The 26,171-nt window shown below is 42.3% G+C and overlaps 1 long non-coding RNA gene across 1 annotated transcript in view; it reads right to left on the reverse strand.

The window, feature by feature from the left end:
* The window catches only part of LOC308586448, a 47,760-nt gene extending 22,266 nt beyond the window's left edge, over positions 1-25,494 (reverse strand). Inside the window, exon 1 of the long non-coding RNA XR_014007874.1 lies at positions 25,209-25,494. This is a non-coding gene — a long non-coding RNA (uncharacterized lncRNA). The remainder of the gene's footprint in view (positions 1-25,208) is intronic.
* Between the last annotated feature and the right edge of the window lie 677 nt (positions 25,495-26,171).

Below are 26,171 nucleotides of genomic sequence, written 5' to 3' on the forward strand. Positions count from 1 at the left end.
GGTTTAAGAAAGTTTCCTTCATCTGTCTTTTATCTTCTGTACTATGAAGGCTATAATGAGATGCAGAATGGCGTCCTTCCATTTTATAAGCCTAATTAGGTCAAGCAAGCTGGTTCTTGTTTAATGTTCTGGTTACACACAGAGAGAGTGAGTGAGTGAGTGAGTGAGAGAGAGAGAGAGAGACAAACAAACAGAAAGGCAGGTGGTATAGCAGGCAATGCCAAATGCTACAGGATTGACTTCTCAAAGGCAATGCATTTCTCTTAAAGCAGAACAGAATAAAATTGATATTTCTTACCTCTCTTCTTTACAGTCTGCTCCATTGAAGAGAAGCCTCACTGTTCAATTGCTGGCAATGCACCTGCCTCTATAACTATAATTTGAAGCATACTTAACATCAGTATGGTTAGGCAGTTGAGAAAAAGGTAAATAATTCAAACTCTTGTTTCTAGCACTAGACCAGGTGGATTGGTATAAAAGCAGCCACAGGAATGTGGAGGAAATCAAAATGCACTTGGTTCAGACAGATCTCCCAAACTGCATGAGCTCACAACTGTGGTTCTTTAAAATCCAAAGCTTGTATGATTGAGCTATGCATAAAAATGAGAACATTTCACTATGTTAGACTCAGACCCCTGGCTAATCTACGCCAATACAGCAATACTTCTCAAGCACTGCATAAGTTATAACAAACAACCATTATTTCTCATCTGTCTTTTAAAAAAAGAGTTTTATACCATAGTTTTAGTATATCATGTCTATGTTTTCATTTGTTTTTCAAAAACCAAAATGCATGCTAGTGGAGAACAAAACACTCTTGCACAATCAAATCTAACCAACATGTTAGCACCCTATAAATGCATATTGTTGGCTCACATAAGCACCAGTAATTGGGGTAGTGTAAATGACTATGCCATAGACATAGTCTTTATGCTTGTATCAACCTGACCAGAGGTAATGGTTATTTTAGAGAGCCAGTGTGGTGTAGTGGTTAAGAGCGGTAGTCACGTAATCTGGGAAACCGGGTTCGTGTCTCCGCTCCTCCACATGCAGCTGCTGGGTGACCTTGGGCCAGTCACACTTCTGTGAAGTCTCTCAGCCCCACTCACCTCACAGAGTGTTTGTTGTGGGGGAGGAAGGGAAAGGAGAATGTTAGCCGCTTTGAGACTCCTGAAGGGGAGTGAAAGGCGGGATATCAAATCCAAACTCTTCTTCTTCTTCTTCTTCTTTTAACTCATTATGAAAGAAAGTACCTGGTGTACTGTTATGGCATAAAGGGGAGTCAGATGCAGAAAAACTGGGAATGCTAAGCGAGACAGGGGAGAGAAATTCAACAAAACTGGAAGCAGCTCAAATTGGGGAGCCATGTTGTTAGAGCAGATGTAGAAAGGCATTCCTTCTGAAGTAGAAAACTGGACGACTCAGGAGGTTTCGGAATCCTGAATCTTCGAAAATTTACTTTGGAAGTATAGTGGTCAAAAATGGTTTGAAAACTTAACGTGTGCCATTTTGATTGTATAAGTTGAGTGGGAGAGGTTGTTTGACAGTGTACATGCAATGGTGTACATACCTTGGGTACATACAATGAATTTCATGAAGGAACATGGCAATCCACACACAGCTTTCATGCCATTTCCTACATCAATGTGAGTTCCATGAAGGAAAATTTAAAATAGCTCTGAAGAGCCCTAGCTCATAATACTGGAATCTGAGGTCATCCAATAAAGCTAGGCAATACAAAAGGAAGTACTTCTACACACATAGCTAAACTATGGAATTCGCTAGCGTAAATTGTAGTGATGGGTTGGTACCCAACTAAACAGATCTTCTATTGCAAAGACTTTTAGCTGCGCAGTGAGAGACTATGTCTGGCTCAAGTCACTCAGCGAGTTTAGTGGGATTTGAACTCTGGTCTCCCAGGTCCTAGTCCAGCATTCAAACCACTACACCACACTGGCTCTCAGAGGTGGTATGACTTGGAATACTAGTTGCTGGGGTTCACAAATAGGAGGTTGTTTTGAACTCATGTCCTACCTGTAGGCTTCCCATGGGGAGCCAGAGTGCCACTGTGAGAACAGAATGCTGGATTAGATAAACCTCTGGTTTAATCCAGCAGAGTTCTCAAATTACTACAATTCCATATGTCTCCGAGTTCATATATGGCAGTCAGTGCAAATCCTTTATGTGTCTAATGAGACATAAGTGCTATTGAATTCAACGAGTAATTCCGGGTAAAGGACTGTGGCTGATGTGTGTTTTGCAACATGATAGTGTCCTCACAAGTCTTGCAGAGGGCAATGTTGGCCACATCATGCATCTGGAAATGGAAACACTCATTAGGGTCCTGACATGCATATTTCACCTTCAAAAAAGGGGCATTTGTATGATTTTATTTTCAAACCACAAAATACACACCTGAGGTTGTTTGGCCCTTGGCAGCGGACAGGACACATTTTCTCACTGTGTGCATAGGTTACACCTGCACACACTTGGTAGTTGTGATATTGACACAGATCCTCAAGTTATATTTAAATGCAACCTTTATAGAAGCATTTGTCTCTGCACTCTTCATTCTGGGCAATTTGTGTTTCTTACCATTAAATCTCAATATGCATTGAGACATTATGCTTGGACCTCTACGCTCTTCTCCTACATCTGTCTTAAGACTGTTTAGGTTAACTCTCCGTTGATCAGAGCTAATTAATAAGACAAGCCTCCCACAAGTTGCCACAAAAAGAAAGTTTTCTTAATTTGTACCATTTCTGGTGGAGGCTTTTCCTCTTAACTCCAAAAAAACCCTGTTGCACCTAAGGGCCTCTCATAATCTTTCTCTTCCCTTCATGTCACTTTTTCACAGGCTGGGTGTGAAACATTGGCATAAGGTAGGAGCTGTTCAGACCAGTTAAACATTACAACAATACATGTTGATTAGGCGATATTTTGGCCTCCTCCTTTGCCACATTTTACTTGATGACATCACCCTGTCTCATAACTCCTCCAGCCATGGCCAGTGGAACAGCAGTAAACACCGAATGGCTATTGTAGAAAATGTCGAAACCACAGTTCCAGGGGGGGAAATAAAAAGGAGAAGGAACAGCCAGTTCTCCTTGGGCGTCTTAACGTTCAGGCTCACGTGGAAAAATCCCAAAGAAGTTGGAGCAAGCTGCTTCGCAACAATGGTTTAGGATCCCATAGTACTTCCATAGTTTGAAGACACTGAAGCTTCCCTTTACCAAACACACTGTGATATCAGCCCCTTATAAAAATACCAGACTAGTTAATTAATCCTTATAAAAGCAGAACAGCTACAACACATGAAAGCCATGATTGGAATAAATACCAATGTGAAGTGTAGAGTTTTGGACCACTATCATGCCTTTTATGATATAAAGAGTCCTTAGTGGGCCTTTTCCTGTAAATTGCAGGTTCTGGAGTAAGCTTGGGTTTGGCAAAGGCCAAAACAAAGATGCTTACTGCTGGCATAGCCACTCTTTTCTGGACTGAAGAACATTATGCTTAACATTACCAAATAGGTGTTTCACTCTAAGCTAGCACATGATAGTTTCTAATGAGACGAGAAGGGGTGAATGTTGGCCATGATTTCAGCAGTGGATGCATTACTGGGAAGGGAAAAGCTAACTAACATGCAAGCAAGCCCACTGTACATCCAGGCTGCACAGCAACATGGAGTTAAGGAAGCCTGCTAGGGACTAGGCTGCCAAAGCATTGTATAAACTAATAATGGCAACAGTAATTCTAGTTTCTACGCTACAGTGCTAGACTACTGAGGTTCATCAGATTTAGATGAGCAGAAGCTACTTACCAATTCTTTATCTCTCAGCAACTGCTTCTACAAATTATTTATATGAAGCATGTGAAGTTCTATGTGCATTCTGGGAAAACTCTATATGTCTATGCTATCAATGAGCATGTGTGCATTGGCAGGCACACAGAAGAAAAGCAATAAATGGGATCAAATCTTCACTCACAACAGGATTCTTTTTGTGCGGTACCTTGCCAATGTACAGGAGGACATCAAATGAGCTTTTTCAATATTTAGAGAATTGCCTCCCCAGGGAAATTCATCTGATGCCTGCATTGTTGTTTTAAGCACCAGGTTAAGACATCTTTATTCTCTTGATATTTTTAAATGAACCCTCTTTATTTAACTGTATAAACCAACCTTTACAAATAGATCTCAGGGCTGAATATGAATGAGTTCAAAATTACAAACGCATTCTAAATACAAAACAACAATGCAATAAAACGAAGAGGAACAAAACCCCTCAACCAGTTGAAAATACTACAATCTGGGGCAAGCCAGCCAGATGGGCAGGGTATAAATAATAAAATAATTATTATAACCTAAAACACCTGGTTGTACTAATCTGGGTGTTATAGATTATAATCTAAAACACCCAGGTTTTGACTGGGTGCTGAAAAAATAGTGCCTGCCCCAAATATTGCTTTTGGGGGGGGGAGGGAGGGCATTCCTTGATTAGGATGCCATCACCAAAAGAGACCATGTCTTTTGTGCATACATAAGGCTCCTTTTAGGTTGTGGGTAGTGCTGTGGTCTAAACCAGTGTTTCCCAACCACTGTTCCGCGGCACACTAGTGTGCCGCGAGATGTTGCCTGGTGTGCCGCGAGATGTTGCCTGGAGGGAGGCGGGCAAGTCGGGCGGCGAGAGGTGGGGCGGCGGCGGTGAGGAGAGGCCGCCCAGCGCGGGGCTCTCGCCATCTGCCTGCCTGGCAGCCTGCGAGCTCGGCAGGCAGCGCCTCTGCCCGCAGCGCCCGCCTCGCGGCTCTCATTCCCTGCCCCTGCCAAAGCTCACCCAGCCAAGCCGCGCTCTCCTTCCTGCCTCGCTTTGCTGCCTCCTCCCCCCCCCACCCCCAAAGCTTGGAGGTTCCCCGGCAAGGGGGAGGGGGAAAAATTGAAACTTACACTTTCGTGCGTCCCTCCCGGCGTGACACTGCGCGCTGACGTCATGGGGCTGTAATGGTGGTGTGCCTCGAGATTTTTTTCATCAAACAAGTGTGCCTTTGCCCAAAAAAGGTTGGGAAACACTGGTCTAAACCACTGAGCATCTTGGGACTGCCGATCAGAAGGTCGGTGGTTTGAATCCCCGTGATGGGGTGAGCTCCCGTTGCTCGGTTCCATCTCTTCCCAACCTAGCAGTTCGAAAGCACCAAAAGTGCTAGTAGATAAATAGGTACCACTCCGGTGGGAAGGTAAATGGTGTTTCTGTACACTGCTCTGGTTTGGGTGTTCCATTGCAGCAGAAGCCGCTTAGTCATGCTGGCCACATGACCCGGAAAGCTGTCTGCAGACAAATGTCTGCTCCCTCGGCCTGTAAAGCGAGATGAGCGCCACAACCCCAGAGTCGTCTGTGACTGGACTTAACTGTCAGGGGTCCTTTACCTTTACCTTCCTTTAAGGCTCCTATACATGGAGCATAGCAAAGAGTCTCATTAAATCTTATGGGAAAGGAAGTAATTTTTTAAACATTGTAATGAGTCACCTCTTCTAATGTGTGTGTTAGGAGACCACCTGCTGCTTATTGAAACAGCACATGCTCCAATTCTGGAATTCTTTCAGAAATTCTCCTGATTTACATAGGAATTCAGGAGGCATGGAAAGCAGGGTGGAGCAAACTAGAGAAATGATAAAAGAAAGGAACAGTGGAAATCCTCTCAACCCCTTGTAATGACACTAGACTTCTTCTCTTATGTGGGAGAATGTTAAAAATTATGCAGATATATTTGCCACCTAACGACTGCAATTTATGGCTGAAGAGGAATACGTTCTCTTTATTATTCAGTCATCAGATTTACGAAGTGAGTTTGCTCTGAGTAACCACAGCTATCCCAGTGGAAGCATCGAGTTGAATAGCAATTAAAGCATCCCGTTGCCAGGTGTCAGGCTGGGTCTTGCAAACGTTTATGTCACAATATGCTAACAGGATTAAAGTCGACGGTACGGAAGCAACTGGAGGTTTGCCTTGTGCTGCGCTTACCGTCTCGTGTTATCTTTGGTGTCTCATGCCTAAAAACCTAATACACAGCTACACACAGTGGCGAAACGTAATACCTTAAATCTCTGCCTTGTTCATCTGTTTGGCAACAGAGCCCGGAGTTATTGTTTCCAGAAATGGCAGAAGCAAAATGCGACATGCTCCCAGTGCCAAAGTAAACGGATGAGTATTGGCTGGCGATTAACATCCCCTCCCTGCTATGCCAATTGTTAACACATACCAATTAATTCTTTCTAACAAGCCATTTCTTTCCACGGAACCATCACTCACTAAACTTGGACAGCCCTCTCTGTGGATTTAAGTTACAGCAAAACTGCTCCCCCCATGCACTCTTTTGAATTCATATCAACACCACACCGCTCCCCATTCCATGCCACCAGAGCTGAACATCTCATGAGACACAGCAGAATCCAAACCTGCTTTGAAGTCTTCTCTTCCTTCTGTGAAGCCCTTTGCTCCCACTTGGGGTGTATACAGGCACTCTGTACATGTTCAAACCCTCTCTCTTCTCTTTATTATTGTTTTATACGTCCCAGGTCTGAGGGCAGAACCCTGTATTAAACTGAGCCCTGCAAGGTGATAACAATCGGGGGGGGGGGGTTAACAACCAAAAAACCCTCCAGTCCCCTCACTGAAATTAACAAAATTAAAGGTTTCCGTGTTACAATGGCTTTTTATGCAGTTGATCCTGAATCTTCCTGATACTGTGGTACCTCGGGTTAAGAACTTAACTCGTTCTGGAGGTCCGTTCTTAACCCGAGGTACCAATTTAGTTAATAGGGCCTCCCACTGCCACCATGCAATTTCTGTTCTCATCCTGAAGCAAAGTTCTTAACCTGAGGTACTATTTCTAGGTTAGCGGAGTCTGCAACCTGAAGCATCTGTAACCTGAAGCGTCTGTAACCCGAGGTACCACTATACTTCCATGAAACACGATAACCTATTGCTAACCTGAAGGACTGCCATTTCCACACTGGTAAAGCAGAAGGAAATGTTAATTAATTGCCTTGATAGACCAAGGAGCCCAGAGTGATGTACAGAGTTCTCCCTCTCCCCACAACAGCCCTGTGAGGCAGGTTGGGCTCAGAGGCACTGATTGGCCGCCCAGTGAGCTTCGTGGCCAAGTGGGTATTTGAACCTTAGTCCTCCAGTTCCTAGTCTGACAATCTGATCGCTATGCCATACTGGCTCTCTTAAGATGAAGGTGACTGACCAACTCTAGAAGAAAATGGGATGTTCTGCTGCTGTACAAACCCACTGATACATCACTGTCATGGCAAACCACCCCTGTAAAAAAAGAGAGGTGCTACTTTATTCGCATCTGCCTTCATCTGTACACAGGTGGGCTTAAATGTGAGTTTAATCAGTTTTAACTTCTCTTTTTTCACATGGAAACTAGTTTGTAGAATCATAGAATTGTAGGGCTGGAAGGGACCCCAAGAGTCATCTACTCTACCCCCCTGCTATGTAGGAATCACAGCTAAGTGGAAAAAAAGCCCTTTAAAACATTGGGGAAGGGGAGATGATGGGTCTGAAGCAAGGTTGAGATTTGTACAGTGCTTTGTTAAAAAAATAGGGCACACAGTGCATGGAATGCACGCTAAACTGCAGCGTGTGAAACACATCCTAAATACAAACCCTATTAAGTAAACACAAGTATAATACACAGCAAAAAGCATAGCAATTAGTGCTGGGTGCTGAGCTGAGATTGTTGCAGGAATGCCTGGGAAAGATCAGTTGTTATTTTAAAGTTATTATATTTATGCAGCACAGTGAATACACACAGCCTGAGCAGAAATAACAGCTCGCTGCCCCAAGAGCTTAGAATCAAAGGTTTGTCAGTGCAGAGCGGCTCTAGCCAGAGTGGACTTTACACTGAACGGATGCTGACAGTTCAATTTTGTGAGATCCGAAGCCCACCGTAGCTTTATAATCTTGCCAATAAAGCAGCGGTTGTTATTTGGAAGAACTAAATGGCCCATAGCTGCCTTTAATATGTTTCTTTTCTTTCTTTCTTTTCTCTAGGAGAGAGTCCAGAAATGTGAGGGCTTAAGTTCTGAACCAAACACATTACTTTTGGAAATGTATCACGATAACCTAGCCCTAGGGATTAAGATTTGTTACTGAGGAATAGTCAGTAGGAAGTAAGAGGTTTCTCCTCATATGCCATTCCAAGACCCCTTGGCCCTCTTGGGGGGGGGGAGAGAAAATTCTATTTCCCTAATGCCTTCAGACCTCTGGAAAATCTATCAATGCCAGTTAGACACAGGTTTCCACACACCCCACGCTAGCAGTGGAACAGAGGCCTCCACACTACTTCAGAATGGGCATTTTAAAAAATAATGATTTTCATGCATAACCAATGTAGACTACATTTGAGGCACTGACTCAAGAGGCGAACGCTGCTGTATCCCATTACTCATATCCAGAGCCACCAGGACTTCATATGTATGAAGAATTATAGACTTGCAGATTCATATTGACTTTTCCTGAAGAGAAAATATAATAAACTAGGACGGTGGGTGAGGCAGGTTAATCGGGCGCACAAAATCTCAGAAGAATGACGTAGCTGTGCATCTTGTTCCAGTTTTGATGGATTTCTTCCAGTGATTAATTCAACTTGAGGAAACAACATTTTTGGAGTCTGTGGGCTATGCTGGGAATCTGACTCTCTGCAGTAACTCTTGTAAACTTGTTTGTAAAGACTGCATGGAATTTCTTTGGTTTAAAACAAGGAACATGGTCATTTTATTCTTCTTTCTCAAACAATCAAGAGCTTCTAGTCTGGAGCAGCAGGTTTGGGGCAAAGCTGTTCATTTTTTCAGCTATGTAGTTTGGGTTAATGAACAACCGCAGCTTCAACTTACTTCAGCTTATGGGTAGGTGGTAACCCTATAATTTATACTGAAGTAATCCTTGCCATTGGGGCTGTAACAGATTAATATTTGAAGACTCCAAATCTTCACATTCTGAAAGCTTAGCTTGCAGTCAAGTGACTGAGAGGAAAGAATCCGTGTTAAGTTTTTCAAATGTATATCCAATTGTTTTTTCTCCTATAATTTTTTTCCAAAAACAAAATGTTGTGCAAGCCGAACCAAAACAGTAGTTAAGGAGGAACTTCTTGGAAAGGAGTAACTGTACTTTATATATTTTAAACTGTCAACATATACTCCCAATTAATCTTCTTTACACTTAGTGTAATCCGTTCCTTCAACCTGTTCTCATGGGATTTGTCTTCTGGCCTATGAAAACCTTTTTATTTTCTCCCCTGAAATTTTCCAGCTTGACAAAGTCCTTTCCTGATGGATGGACAGAGCAAATAATATAATTTTCCAAGGCCAGGAAATGATGCTGCTGTTGATACATCCGAAAATGGCACTGGTTTCTGTTGTTGTTGTCGTTGCTGTACCACACTGCTGACCGAGCAGTTTGTTTTCTTCCTGGGCTGGGGCTGGCAAGACAGCGCTTCTGTCTAGAGCAGTTATTAAAAAAGAAAACCTAGTTTATTTGTGCTGGCTTCTTTAATCTTCCTGTAGTCATGAAACTCTCAACATATATTACTGCCTGTAGTTCAGTTCGGTGTTATGATATATACATAGTGCTTTTTTCTTAAAAAAATGTTTAGGGGTACTCTTTTTCCTACTCATATTGAAATACTGCCCCTCAATGAGGCCAAACTTAGATTCACAAAATGTTTAGGGGTATGTGTACCCCTGCGTACCCCCCAGAAAAAAACACTGTAAACACACATATATTTTCTTTTTAAAATCCCTTTTGCTAAAGCTGGACAAATGGAATACCTGAGCACTGGGATGCATTTATGCAACCAAAGTCTGTATTTCCTCATAGACAATCTTCCACTGAGCCAGTGAGCGCCAGTGTGGTGTAGTGGTTAAGAGTGGTAGACTCATAATCTGGTGAACCAAGTTCGCGTCTCCGCTCCTCCACATGCAGCTGCTGGGTGACCTTGGGCTAGTCACACTTCTCTGAAGTCTCTCAGCCCCACTCACCTCACAGAGTGTTTGTTGTGGGGGAGGAAGCGAAAGGAGAATGTTAGCCACTTTGAGACTCCTTTGGGTAGTGATAAAGTGGGATATCAAATCCAAACTACTCCTCCTCCTCCTCCTCCTTCTCCTCCTTCTTCCATGGTTAGCTTGCCAGTAGTATGTAAGGTCGGAGCACAGAGCAGCATGGGGGCAGTAATGGATGTGAGCCTTGTCCTTTTACAGTGGGCCTCATTGCAGTCACATAAAGGTCTGAGTTTTCTGCACAAAGGTAATCTAGGAGCGTGTGTAACAAGGCCAGTGAGGGCCATGGCCTGGTCAGAATCTCAAGGGTCTGGTAGAGAGGCCTGGAGTGCCACACTAGCATTCCCTGCTCCTAGTTCTTCAGCTACTTATAACTCTTGCTCCTGGGTGGATAGTGCACTTCGTCTCACTCACCAAACCTGGTACCCCTTCTCTTGCCCTAGAAAACTAGATTGGCTGTGAGTTCTGGAAGACCTGCTCCCTGCCTTGGAAGCCTTTTCCCACCTGGCCTGAGAGGGCAGGGCCCTGACTGACTCCAACTACAAAAGCTGACGCTGCTGAACAGATACTTGGGCTGGGGTGTTTTTAAGGAGGTTGGGGGGGCGTTGTTATTGATGTCATTTATTTGTATCTTTATTTCTAGATCTTATAATGACTTGTGTGGAAACTGTTCAATTATGGTTGTGTACTTTTTGATGTGTTTTATTGTTTATTACTGCTTTTGTTATGTTTGTAATTATGTAGTCTTTTCATGTTGTAAGCTCCCTTGAGCATGGTTTTAAACTATGGAAAGGCAGCATGCAAATTAAACGAGGATAGGAAGACACCTCCCTGAGATACCTTACAATTTTAGAAATCTGGCACATACTGAAGGATGCACGCCAGCAGTGGGAAGAAATCAACCTCAGATTTTGTTTTTTGTTGGGTAAGATTAGGCTGAACTTTATTAAATATAGTTTTACATCATGTACTTTAAAATATTCCCTCAAGCACACACTCCTGTTTTTTCTAGTAAAATATATCCGGTAAAAGTATTTATTCCTCATGAATGGTTCCTATTTAGTTCAAGTTCCTTCCTTCCTCTTGAGGTTATTAAACTGGTTGGTTTATTAATTCATTATTAGATGTCACTATTCTTTAATTATAATGTGGTTTATGTCTCTGAAGTCTCCTCCCCCTGGAAAAATGGCCAGTCTATTAGACGAGCCCAATAGATCATTCTGACAGGGTTAGAGACTGAGCCCCTCAAAAGGGCATACAGTGTTAGCAAGCAGTGGCTGTTGATATGCCCTAACTCACAGCTGCTATTTTCCAGCTGCTGTGCTATACATAAAAAAAAAATATTTAAAACTGCAACGTTGTTTGTTCAAAAACACAACTCGCTGTGTATTTTCCTTCATTCGACAAATGTGTTAAATATCATACAGGTTAAGCATTCCATTTAAGAGACATACGGCAAATAAAGGCACCTTACCAAGTCTCACAGAATATAAACACCTTCTGGAGATAATGAATAAATATTCATTGCACGCAAGAAGAACATATTAACCTTTTGGGCTTCGGATATTTGCTTTGCTCATGCAAAGTCAACTCTTCTTTTCGAGACAGTCTTTAACTCGATCGTTTCTCAGAACCACTGAAGGAACACAGAGGACTTGAAGTGCTCAAATATCACATGGAGGAGGGGGAAAAACAAGTTTCTGCACTATCTTATTGTAATTGCCAATTTAGTTTTAATGAAATGTCAAATGCATATTATCTGCTGCCACTGCCAGCTGTTTCAGATTTTTAGAAAACGAAAATGGTGGTCCGGAGGAATTCGCCAAAGATTTCATAGCTGGCTTATTTCCGTTGGATCCATCTGCTAGATAGTCCTTTCAAAGGGAAATCTCCATTATCCATTGTCTGCTTGAAATATGCTATTGCTGGATGTTATGGGGTGAGAGACATGTGAACTTATTAACATTATGAACATGATACTTATAGGCTGTAGCTTACTGTGCTTTATATTGGATTAGGTAAGCCATACTCTTGCTGCTGTATCAGCTCTGACCCGTATGGAAAATCTACGTGGCCTTTTAGATGAAAATTATATTTATATACCTTCCTCCAGCAAGCACATCAGGCAACAAAGGCAGAGCCTGACACAACATCCCCAAACCTTTGAACCAGTGCATTTTCCTGGTTCTTGGCTATGGTTGGTTGCTGGACTCACTTCAGTTGTCATTAGCTGAGGCCAAGCTCCTTACTCTAGATCTCCTTGTATCCAGTCCCAACCCAGGTTCTGGGTTGCATCTCACTCAGGAGAGCTGGTACGTAGATCGATTTGCCTCAGGAATACAGATTGGACCATTAGCTTTTGTTCTTTTACAGATCTATGGTGATGTGGCCGGGAAGGCCACAAACAGGACGAGAAGCACTCCATTGCCTCTTGAGACAGATGGATGCCAACAACTGGGGCTGGTGGGAGTTGAACAACATCTGGAGATCTTTCCCCTTCCCATTTCAGAGTGGGAAATGGTCATGTACATATGCTAAGAGTTTATCCTGGTGTCCTGCTCATCCATTCCTAGTTCCCTTGCCTCCTTTTTTCTCCATCCAGTTTTTATACAGATTTGTGAAGGCCCCACTGTTAAGCACATGTGTTCTCTAAACTGCACTACATTTCAGCAATCATAGTAATGGAAACTTCCCTCCTTTTTGTCCCAGCAATGCCTCTTCCATTTTGCTGAACAGGTCAAATAAACATGTGTCTCTTGAAATCAGGGTTTCATAAACACATCCGGCGCTGCCTGACTGGAGACACCTTTCCTCTTGTTCTGAGGTATTTATACAATTTACAGTGAGCTGTCTTGGAAGGTTGACTGACGCTCTCCAGCATAGCCAGGAGCATCTGCAAACTCTGCATATTAAATTAAGAAATTCTCTCTCTCTCCCCCCCCACCCCCCCCGCCACATCCTCACAAGTTCCTACAGGAGAACAATTTCACCCCTCAGCATTTTGCCTTTGGCGCAGTACAAGGTTAAACTTTCTTTTCATTAATCCTGACTTGGTGCCACTTGAAACACCAACAACAAAACAGTTAAAGGAACATTCTGTGCACTGTTACTTATCTATTTGTCTTAATGTGCCATTAGCATGATTCACTCTGATAATTTAGTTTAAGGCTCAAATGTCTATACAAATATTATAGATTTGCACTGCTGTTTTTTTATAGACAGCCATGCCACATCTGTACTGCCTCTTGAGCAAATATCAGGTTAAATCCCCATGGTTGATTACCAGACATAAGCATGCCAGCTGATATTATTTTATTGCTTAGAAGATTAGGACACTTATATTTTTAAGTGTTTTAATTTTTTAAAAACACACCCACCAAAAGACCTATTTTGGTGCCTTGAATGTGGTGTTGTAAAGGCATTATGCATCCTATGAGGCACTTTATTATTACCTCATGTATTCCAAGGCTAATCATTAAAGGCAACTTAGATGCCTCTAAGGCCTGCATCCTAGGCGGCTGCCTAGTTGGCCTAATGATAGCACTGGCTCTTGGCTGAGGGGAGAATTGAACCCTGAAACCAGGTCTAGTACAACACTCTAACCACTGCACTACACTGGTTCCATATTTCTTTCCTGAGGGCTCCAAACTACAGGTGTAGACAATAAAGAAGCGGAAGATACTTTGAGATTAAAAAAAAACTTTTTTTGACAAGGGTCCCACTGTACAGAAGAAATGTTCTATGACATGTAAAGAAGAAACTGCAGGATTACGAGAAACCACAACTAACACAGGTGTCTTTTACAGTGAGTAAAGAGTTTGTTGGAAGCCCATAGTGTATATGTGTAGTGTACCAGCCTCATAGTTAGTGAGTGGGATGCACTGGGAATCATTCAAAGGTTTGGAAATTAGCAATTAGTCATTTCATGACAGAGGAGACAGGAAACCTAGACAAAGTAGTTATTAAAAGGGATCCATTTTTATGTTCAGGCAGGTTCCTACAGGAATCAGGTTGAAGCAAAATTCCAAATTATGAAAGCACCACTTTCAGCTGTGTAGGATATAGTTGGTTTTTGTTTTGAGAAGCTAATTAGGTTTTTTTATTATTATAAGTCTATTTATATCCCATCTTTGCACCTATAGGCACATTCATTGTGCTCCAAATTAGTATTAGTTGCTGGAAATTAAATCTTGATAGACAGCTATAGGCAGAGCTGGATGTCCGTGCCAAAAACACTCGATTCTGTGATAAGGAGAAGCAAATTCTGCTGCAATGGCATTATGTAAATACTGGGGGGAATGAATACACATTAATGTATTATAAGTGCAATATTTGCTTTTTGGGGTTTTGGTAAAGTTTTAATTGATTTTTATTGAAAATTTATTCAGGAAAGGGGGAGAATCCTCAAAAGAAAAAGAAACAGAAAAGGGAAAATGGAAAAGAAATGCTTCTGCTCAAATTAATGATACAATAAGCAACAGACGGAGACGTATGCCAGCAGAACAGTGGGGGCTATCATTACCTACTATGTACCCAGACATGGGCACCTGAAAACTACTTGAGTTTGAGATTGCAGATCCCCCTTTGCAGTCTTGAGTAGATGCTTGATTTTTCTTTCAAGAAGTAAAACAAATACATCTTTTGTTTCACTTTTAAAATGGATATAGACTTAAATTCTTATAGTTTTTAAGAGGGTTAGATAAAGGAGGGTATTTAAAAGGATATTTATGGAGGATATGGCTATCAATGACCACCAGCCATGATGACTACATTCTACCTCAGGAGCAGGGAACTGGATGCAGCCAACATGCCAGATCCTTACCCCTCCATGGGGCAACTTTGATGGGTGGGTGGAGCTGCCTACCTGTTGATCGCCTAATGCCATTATGACATCAGGTGACAACTCCCAAAGGACTTGTTTTCAGTGCTGGTCAGCTAATGGCACACATTGAGCCCCTTTAAAAGAGTGTCATCAGCACCAATCAGCTGATTGGTGCTGACTCCGCATCTTGCTGATGGCACGACTCTGATTCTCAAAAAGTGTGGCAAAGCTAGTTGTGGTTGTGTGGATTTTTGTGGCTGTCATTTTTATTCCCCCTCCTGATAGGTTGATATTCTTGAAATATGCTGAAATATTACACACACACACACACACACACACACAGTGGTACCTCGGGTTACAAACGCTTCGGGTTACAAACTCCGCTGACCCGGAAGTAGTTACCTTGGATTGTGAACTTTGCCCCAGGATGAGAACGGAAATTGCGCGGTGGCGGCGGCAGGAAGCCCCATTAGCGAAAGCATACCTCAGGTTAATAACGGTTTCTGGTTAAGAACGGACCTACGGAACGAATTAAGTTCGTAACCCAAGGTACCACTGTGTGTGTGTGTGTGTGTGTGTGTGTGTGTGTGTGTGGAGAGAGAGAGAGAGAGAGAGAGAGAGAGAGAGAGAGAGAGTTAGTACTGAGGCAAATGAGTAATTGGAGATGTTTTGTGGACAGACTTGCACTGGTACACATTCTGGAGCAATAAACATTTTCCATTTTTGAGGTGTTTGTAGTTCTATGTAACCTGACTTCTACACCACAGGGTGGCTTTTTGTATTTTAAAGGATAATCATTTATTAGAAACTCTGACTTGCTCATAAACTATTCAGAGAAGGGACTCTGGGGCTTTGCTCATTAAAAAACGTGCTGACACTGTTGGTCACTTTGTTCTGGGAAGTTTTATGCTGCAGTCAGAGTAAGCATTCCATGCGTGGTTTGCAAAGAAAAATGGCCAATTGATGAAGTCAGGTGCCAGTCAGAGGCTGAGGTGAAGAGAGTGAGACCTCGGCATGGGAGAAAGACCTATTTTACCCATTAAAATGACTTAGTGCATTGTCAACAGTGGAAGTGATGCTATTCCAGTTAGTCCCCAGAGCCATCATCTGGCTGTGGCACTCTGAGAATGCAGGACAACTGAGGGCAGTTACAAGCGCACCTTACTTTCCTTAGGAGGCAACAGTGGTATTAAAGCACAGTTTAAACATTTACATCTTTAAAATGCAAAAGCACGAAATCAGTTTTCTCTTTGTTCCCCCCTCCCCATGTCCATAAATTTGCTCTATTTGTCCCCATCCTCCAATATATAGCATCTTATTTAGTGTACACATTATATTTGTCAGCCTGATATCTTCTCTGATGTGCTAGTTTTCCACATGAAGGTTGTTCTTCCTCTCCTCTTCCAACCCATTGCAGTCTGCAGTGCTATTGCCCGAACTCTTACTTGTTATTTGTAAGATCTATGCCTCAGTGGGCATTAATCTCAGGGTAGCCATGTGTCCTCTTTTTACCTATCTGTTTGAAGGGTTGCCTGGGCAGTCTGGCTTGTCTGCTTCTAGGGCCACTCAGACATCCTTTTCATTGCACATTCATGATTATTTGTGCTCATGATACCATGGAGTGCTCTGGTGCAATCCCATATAGACCTGCAAAGGTTTTAGGGCAGTCACACTGCTTCATTTCCAATCAGTGAATGGAGTACTTCTTCAAAGAAGTTCAACTATGGAATCAGGGCCATCTTAAGCATATCCGGCGCCATGGTGCAAAGATCCCTCTGGCACCCCCACCCATTTCCCAGAGTTGTCAACCTTTGTTAAGGGGGGGGGGACCCCAAAGTTGTTGACCTTTTTAAGGAAAGGTTCCCCAGAGTTGTTGAGCTGTAGGGAGTTGTAGGGAGCTGACACCACACTTACACTATTATCTTATTATGTAACACCTTGTTTTTAACAATGTTGATTGCTTTTTAAATTCAGAATACCTGCGTTATTCATGTTAAATAGTTTGATACGGTACATTGTATGGTATCTTTCCCCCTCACATTCTAAGGTTCTCCTAACACCTCAATCCTTGGCTTTAATAAGGGAGACCTTAAAACAACGTGCAAACATATTTTAAAATAATTAAAATCTGAAATCCACTACACTCAGCCGCAGACGCAGGGAACAGAGGCTTTCACAGTGGCCCCTGCAGCGAAAATGGGACAAAGCAACGGGGGGGGGGGGGGAGCAAAATCAGGAACACACAGGGGATCACTTTTTTTAACACTGTAGGTTCCAGGGTTTGGGGCCTGAGTTGAGGGAGCTTTTGCTTCTCTCCTTGCCTTCTTCCTCCACTTGCCTGCCTCCTTCCCATCCTCTCCCTGCCTACGGCCAGTGCCAGACACTGCTCTGTGGGGCTTTCAGCATGGCGCCTCCTTCTCCGAGGAGACCCGAGAAGACTCCAGAGTCAGTGGAGGGTGGCGGACCCGCTGCTGGGCGGGCGCCGTGGCGAATGACGCCACTCAGCCAAATTGAAAAGACAGCCCTGTATGGAATTGCTACCACAGGATATAGCAAAGGGCACAAACATGGTTGGACAAATTAATGGAGAGTAACTCTTGTCAGTGGCTACTAGCCATGATGGCTATAATAGCCCAGTACAGGTATGCTCTGAATACCAGTTACTGAGGATTACAGAGGTTATCCTTCATTTAACCACCAAGACAGAGTTCACAATAAAGCAAAACTTGATAGGGTTTCTGCAGAGAGCAATTCTCGAGCGTATTGCAAATATAGGTCATCCCTTGCCCCAACTGATACTGAAATGGTAACCCGGAAACAATTCCTGAGCCAAAACACAGTTACATAAGAACAGCAAGTGCCTATGATTGTATTTGTTCTTTGTGCTCTGATGACAGTTGTAAAAGTTGCACATGCAACTGCTAGCCATCTGCAAAACCCACCAGAGATTGCAGATTGGCCTCAGCAGTAATGTTTTCAGTATTATAAAAGATAATAAAGCTATAAAGAGGCAGAGGCAGCTGCTGGGATTCTCTGCTCTCCAGGTGTTGTTTATAGGCAGGCAAACAGGCACCTTTCAGAATACTATGCTTTAAGGTCACTCTGACTGCAGGCAGTTGTCAGAGATTAAAGGTGAGCTGAGTGCAGATGAACGCGAACAACATATTTGCCATATGTGCCTGGGGAGCTTTGGCATGTTTTTTGTTCTTAGCATTCCTGTGCAAAGCCACAGCTTTCCATATTGGATGGTAAAGAATGCAGTATATCATTTGCAGTGCAATTCTATACATGCCCACTCAGAAGTAAACTTTGGTTTGTTCAATTGGACTTTCTCATAACAACAATGTAAGGAGAGCCGTGCTGGATGTGACCAAATGACCATTGAATCTAGCATCCCGTCCCCATCCTTTTCTCAGGGCTTACAATGGCTTACAATCCGCCAGTCTCAGCTCAGCCAGCTGAAACCCAGCTGAGCCAAGATGGCGGACTTGTGGTAGAAGATCTCTGGCTGGGCTGGGGTTGGGGGCCTACCCTGACATACTAGCCCATCTGAAGCAGAGAACTAACCATCTGAACTGGAGACCTACTGGATCCCTGGTTCCCCACTGGATCCCTGGTTCAAATGGTTAGTTCTCACCTCAGCTGGGCTAGTATGTCAGTGTAAGTCTCCAACCCTGGCGGATCTGAGCAAAGGATTGCTTCCTTTTGTACATAATGGAAGCTGTTGGCGCAACCTTTTATTTGTTTGATAACCACCAATTTGGGAAGCATTAAAAGTAGATTAGTCAAATCATTGGATGAAAAGACTTTGCTTGAAAACTACATGGCAATTTCTTGAGCAGTGTACAATTCCCCCCCCCCAAAAAAAAATGGAATAAAAACAAACAATGTCAAAGTTCTTTGAGACTCTGCAAAGACAATGTCCCAGGTGTAAAAGTCAATGAAATACAAACAGTTCACCATGGTATTGTATTCTTTGGCTGTCCTTGAAGTCTTTTTTCTTTTGCTACAATTTCTACCCCCAACCATGTTCTCTTTTTCTTCCCTTGCAGTTATGTTTTGTGTTTTCTAAATTACAGGTTTCTAAGGGAGGATGATGTCATCTGTCATGCAGCGCTTAATAAATATGAGCAACAGGGAATATATCTTAGTTAATAAGTAGTTAAATAACCCCATCGAAACATGCTGGGCTGTTTATACTTGCAATGCAGTCCCATGCGTGGTTACTCAGAAGTAAGCTTCGTTAATGGGGCTTACTCCCAGGTAAATGTTCACTGTCCTGCAGCTTAGTTATAGTCATAGCCTAGTCACTGGCCAAAAGGCCCATGCTGCCTTGGTTCCTATTATCATCTCAAAATGAGCACAGTGTAATTTTATTCCCCACTGTTTCTCTTCTTAGAAAACAGGGAGCCACTGTGCGCACATGGCTCTAGATCATGGTCAGCATACACCAGGAGTCAGCAACCCTTTTCAGCCATGGGCCGGTCCACCGTCCCTCAGACCATGTGGTGGGCCGGACTATATTTTGGAAAAAAAAATTGAACGAATTCCTGTGCCCCATAAATGACCCAGAGATGCATTTTGAATAAAAGCACACATTCTACTCATGTAAAAACACACTGATTCCCGGACTGTCTGCAGGCTGGATTGAGAAGATGATTGGGCCGCATCCGGCCCCCGGGCCTTAGGTTGCCTACCCCTGGCATACACTAAAGAGAGAGAGATCCTTTTGGCATAACACACTTCATAAATATACTTTCTCCAGAATCCCCCCTGCCTGAATGCTAGGACCTTTGCGTTTGGCTAGGCAAGCAGGTGAAAATGCCTATGGCCTTTGCAATTTGATAGCATGTAGTAGACCGTCAATAGCAGTTCAGTTTGCACAACAGCTCACAAAGCACCTTTGAGTGGAAAGCGGCTAACAAGTTTAATTTAATCTAATAATAATCATCATAATAATCATAGTTTTGAAAGGTCTGCTGGCCTCTGTCTTTAATTTACCAATTGCTGGAGATTTCAACAAAGTCAACAAAAATGTCAGTGTGGTTTAAAGGCATATGATGTAGTCACTTTGTTGAAGCTAAGCAGATTTGGATCTGGCCACTGTTTGGATGGTGGTCCATCTGGGAACCCCTGTTTGTTTGTTTGTTTAAATTTATATACAACTTGATTGTTTCTTTGTTCTGGTACCAGGGCCCAGGAATGGATCATACACCACTTAATTGTTCTTTTTTGCTTATAAAAAGCCTTCAATGTGCATGGCGCTTTGTACACTATAAGAAGACTGGTTCCTGTCCCAGAAGTTTTTATATATCATTCACCATTTTTATCTGCAGTATTGAGTGAATGTAATCTTGCAAACTTCACACCACTGCTTTTTTCAGGCGGAAATGATATCATGTGGTTAATTAAATTCATGCAAACCTGAATCTGTATAGGTAACTAGGTTCATTAAGCAATGAAAATATTGCAGTCTTGATACTACCTTAACAAGTCTTTTGCACATCATTACAATGTCATCTACCTGAAAGATGAGTGAAGTGTTTGCACTGTTAATTAATCTACCCGTTCTGTATGTTTAGGTCATTAAATCTGAGGTGTTGCGTTTTTTCCCAGACAGAAGATGTCATGTGCCTGAAGAAAAGGCTGAGCTTTGAAAGTTTGGCTATTCTTCTGCCAACAGATGGCGGTTAGCTAATTAACTTTGGGAGATGCTTCTTGTTGTTAAACACCAAGAGCAAAAACTAGGGAGTTCTAGTAAATGGGGTCTTGCTAAGACCTGCTACTTTACCCTTGTGCCATTCCTATTCATTTCATAGGGTTTACATAATGAGAACTTGCCGGGGGACTCAGGCTTTGAATACTGGAATGCTTGTTGTGGTGACTCTAAAATAATTTAAAAACAACGTCTAAAAACACAAAGGACTTCACCTTCCATTGACGGAAAGGCTTTCTCTAGCCACAAACCCCAGTGGAATGATCCTGCTGGCAGTTGGGGTGGGGAGAATCAGCAGAAGACCTCTCCCCTTTTCTGCCATTGGTGGGACTGATGCCCATATCCAACCCCAGAGATGCTAAAGCAACAGAGGATTGTATTTAATGGCAGCTTTGCTCTCACACCCAGTTTTCTCTGACCCCCTACTCGAGATCCTAGATATTGGAGCCCTCTGCATCATTTCCTGTACAGAGGGTCCCCCAACTCTCAGCAGCAGCTTTGGGGGGGGGGGAGATGTTGCAAGGGGCCACAGTGGATAGGAGCGGTTAGCGAAACATGAACGTAAATGGTTGACATAAATGGAAAAGCCTTGGCTACAACTCATGGTTCGATCCAAAGGTGGATTACTTACCTGCAAATCCCAGATTTTTCTTCTTCTTCCTGCAAGATCCCACTGATCTTTTTGACAGCAATGGCAAAGGGGCATGGGGTTTAAATAGGCACTGCTGAGGTGGGCAGGGATAATTAATTAATTACATTTGTATAGGAATGTTTAAACCTCTCCTGGCAGCCCAGACCATAGTGGGAAGGCACACCATTCCCTTCCTGGTTATCAGATTGATCATTTGATAAACAGAGAGAGCTGTGTGTCTTTGTATGTGTGTTGTATGTGTAAAACTATGGGTTAGCCACTCTCACTGCAGACATGTGGTTTCTGGAGTATGGGCCAATGGTCAGTGCAGTACTTGGGCCCCCCAAAATCCCCACCCCAGTCTTCATCTTCTTTGGCAATCACTTCTGCTGAGTAAGATTGTCTTCCATGAATATGGTCTTAACAGTGTGTCTGTGAGTGGCTGTGGAGGCCAGTTCTGGATCCACACATCCTTCCACAGTGGGGACATAGGTTTCTGGGTGAGAGTTGCCAAACGTGCTTTCCTCTTAGCACATTTCTCCCTTTCGTGCTTCTTCAAAGTCCATGATGCCTTTGGTAGAGGCTTTTATCCAACTGGCACGCTCGCAGGCCAGCATTTCCCAATTATCCATGCTTATACTGCATTTTTTAAGATTTACCTTGAGAGTGTCTTTAAACCTATTTTGCTGTCCACCGGCATTTCACTTTCCATTCTTAAGTTGGAAATAGAGTAGTTGCTTTGGAGGACGATAATCAGGCATCCGAACAACATCACCAGTCCAACAAAGTTGATCTTGAAGAATCATTACTTTGATACTGGTTTTCTTTGCTTCTTCCAGTAACTGACATTAGTTTCCCTGTCTTTCCAAGTAATATGTAAAACTTTTCAGAGACTTTCAAGGAGTTGGATATGGCGTTTATAAGTGATCCACATTTCACAAGCATACAGCAAAGTTTATAGTGCAATAGCTTTGTAAACAAGCATTTTGGTTTCCCTAAGAATGTCCTGGTCCTCAAACACTCTGTAATTCAATCAGAAGAAAGCTGCAGAGCTCAGGCGATGCTGGATTTCAGCATCAATGTTTGGCCTTGTGGAAAGATAACAGTCCAGGTAGGAAAACTGACCAACACTTTCCAACGTTACATCATTAAGTTGGATTTGTGGCACTGCAGAAGGATTGTTTTGTGCTTGTTGGTGCAGCACTTTGGGGTTTTTTCATACTGAGTGAAAGGCCAAGCTTTTCTTAAGCTTCTGCAAAGATGTTTAGGATAGTTTGAACCCCTTAAACCTCTACTAGCAAGCATGAACCCTGCCTTCATTTTGCCCTGCTCAGCTTCCTTATGCTACTCTGCAAGTAAAAAAGAAAGGGGGGGAAACCCATAGATTATTTAAAATAATCTTTTAAAAACAAGCCTCCTATTTCACGGCTTGTTTCTTTTTTTAAAAGTCCTCCTAATATGAGGTAGCTTAATTCAGGAACTGTCATGCTTTGGGGAAATAAAGAGCCTAAGCCCCGTGTAATTCAAAACATCAAATTATATGGCCATGAGAAATTAGGGTTTCTAATGGCAATGACAACTGACAGTCCACTAAAAGCGATAATGTGAATGCCACTATAGAACATGATATGTCTGTCTTTGCAGCCTGCTGCATATGGAGATATAAATTATCCAGTTAAGCCAGAGATGGAAATGGTGGCTCCAGTCCAAAACAGACTCTACCACATGAACAAAGACTGGAGATTCTGAGCGGCCCTGGTCATTAGTTATGTGATTAGACCACTGCCCATCCATGCATATTTCTAATTAAGTGCTTTGCATTGAAAATATACAGGCCTATAGCAACAGCTTAATTTAATACACATTTAACCACCATCAATGAGATGAACTCTTTAAATTTAATCTAATATATTTTTATTTCCAATTTATTTCTCAACTTTTGACCAGGAGAAAAATTATGTACTGCAAAACCAGTTAAAATCCATTTAAAGGCACAAGAACCAATACAAAGCAGTAGAACAAACACCCTGAAATCACAGCTGTCAGAATGGCAGCATTACAATCAACCAGCCGTCTCAGCCCGTTATCCCCAGAGGCCTTTCTAAATGCAAAAGTCTGAAGGCCAAAGAGAACAAGCCAAGTGGTCCTCTAATAAACCGATTCCGTCCCTGGAAAGCAAAGTGCATAATGACAGCACCACCACCAATAAGTCCCTGCTCCTTGCATACAGTTCCAAAAAGCTAGTACGCCTCTTCAGAAGACCTAAGCATATGGAGAAGACTTGCACATAATTCGTTTATTTGTTTAATCTCACAATATTTATACACGGCTTGATTGCAAAAAACAAACAAACCCAAAAGGTTTACAAAAAAGACATATGCAGCCATTTAACTGTACAGTTCAGCTACTAGCTATGAAGTAGCACACTAAAGTAGTTACTTTTAAAAACTTGGGACTCAGCTATGCAGCTGCAAATAAAACATTTTAAGTGTGTTGTAAATTGCATTATACAAATGTGACACTAGATGGCGATGGTGAGCTATGGCAAATTCACTATATTTTTCTTTAAAAAATTAAAAAGCATTTTTACAACATTTTCTTTAAAGTGTGTCTAGCTTCCCCCTTGGTCTTTTTCACAAGCTGAGTTCTCTCTCTTCAATTGAAAACAAAGAAAGTACCATGGCCAGTGGTAGCACACTCAGAAGTTACTGCACGCTAGGGGTTGATAAGGGGGACATATGAATGGGCACTGGTAGCATAACTACTAGAATTTCTCTCTTCCTGTCAGATATTTCACTTAAGTTTAGGCAAACTGTGCTTGTTTCTTTAATTAATCTTCTTTAATACAAGGAAACTGGGTGAACCCAGGAAGGTCAGAATCTGGGTCCTTTTTTGTATAAACTGTTCGAACCATGTAAACGGTTTCCCCCCAGACAACATGAGGCAAAAGGTTGTTGGATGGAGGTTTGTTAATAAATGATTGAGAGGTCAGTAGTTCTAGGATAAGCATTTGATAAGCCACAAACTATTTGAAGCGATGTGTCCTTTGATCTGCCAGAACCTCTGGCACATAGAGAAATGCCATCGTGTACCAAAGGCCTTCCTAATGTTCCCAGTGATGGTGTGCAAAGAATGCTTCAAAGACCAAAGTAGGTGGTGGGTGGGAAGGCCTTTCACCTCAGCTTGATTAGTGGACCTTTAAATCAAGAGACTGACCTCCCTTTCAAATAGAAGCATCTGCTTGCATTAAAGCAAATACATTCAACAGTCTATGAAAGACACTTGGTTTTTGTCTATGGAAGACACTAAGTTGCATCTCCAGAGTTTTGGTATTCAAGCCTATTCACCACCTCTCAACAGCCTTCACCTGCAAAGCCACTTTTAGATGGGAGGATGCTAAATGAGTTCCGCCTCCCATGGGTTTCCCCGCTACCTCTTGGTTGATAACTGGTACCCACAACACACTCTCAGATTTCAAATGTGCCCTCCAGTCCAAAAAGGTTGCATTTCCACCGTAAACAATGCCAGCTTTCCCCCCTTGCTGCCTACTTCTTATCCGATGCACAAGATCCGTGTGATGCCATCTCTTCATATTCCTCTGCAAAGCCATGAAGACTTTGGCGCATCATATCAGTCCATACATAATGCTATAACAAAGCTACGTACATCATTTAACTGAAACAAATGCATACTCCTTGTCTATTTAGCCCACCCCCCCCCCATTTTCCGCATGACATATTATAGATTTTAAGCCCCTTTTGACTTTTTCCACATAGTAAAGTGCCATGCAACATTGTCATCATAAACACATATTGGCCAAAAGCATTCAAAAATTTCAATTAGAGCTTAAAAACAGCAACAACCCAATAACATTTGGCAATGCCAGCACAAACTATTTGCATGGAAATGAGTTTTTAGACACCTGCTATCTCAAGAACTCAGGAAGTTGGAGCAATAAGTTCTTTGGAAAGCCAACATGCAATTGTTGGGACATGCCACTTCACCACCAGTAATACTGTTGAGAGAATTCCCAGAAATACAGCGACTCTCAAGAGGACGTCCATCCCATTCCAATAACAATTCAAATGTCAGTAAGCTGGAGCTGTGGGCAAAGATGAGGTTCAGCCAGCAGACAAACAGCTAGGTTTACTCTATTGACATCTTAAACTGCACATTGCCCTCTTTCTGACGACAGTTGATGGTTTTCTGGTTCGTATGGAAACTGCAATGTTTAGATTGACTCTCTGCTTCCTGTGTGTGTGATGGGTTCTCACTGTCTGAAGATCTGTTTCTCAGAAAAAGCTTTCGCCCACCACCCAGGAATGTTTAGAAATGTTTATTTGTCTGCCTGTGTATCAGCATGTCCATGGCTGTGGGGGCGCATGTTTGTAAGTTTAAGTAAGTTTAAGTAAACTTTCTGGTTTGACGCTGATAAGGGTCAGATGAAAGTAATCACTGAAACGGCTGCTTGGAGCAATAAACAGAACAACTTTGCACCTCATGTCTCCCTTAAAGGTAGCACCACACTGATATTATCAAATGGAGAAGTGTAATAACATATTTGAAAACCAGCGTGCATTTGGACCAGTCAGTGTGTTTCACTAGTAATAGTGAGGATTAATTGTATAATTACATCATTTATATGCCACTTGGTATTTATAATTTATTTTAAAACATACAGTAGAACATTGCAAAGCATCAGATACTGCAATTGAAGGTTAAGCAGCATGATGAACAGGACAACAAAATATCCTTTTAAATATTTAAAAAATAACAGATAAACATGAAATAGCACAAACATATAGTAAAATGGCACATATACAGTATCATTAGCAGCTAAGCAAAATAACTGAAATAGAAGCTGCACCCACACTTCTCCGCTTCCCCTGTAACCTTTCCCAAATACATCCTTAGCACTCTTCCCTATACAAACCACACT

Source organism: Podarcis bocagei, assembly GCF_964188305.1.
Source record: "Podarcis bocagei genome assembly, chromosome: 4".
Classification (NCBI taxonomy): domain Eukaryota; kingdom Metazoa; phylum Chordata; class Lepidosauria; order Squamata; family Lacertidae; genus Podarcis; species Podarcis bocagei.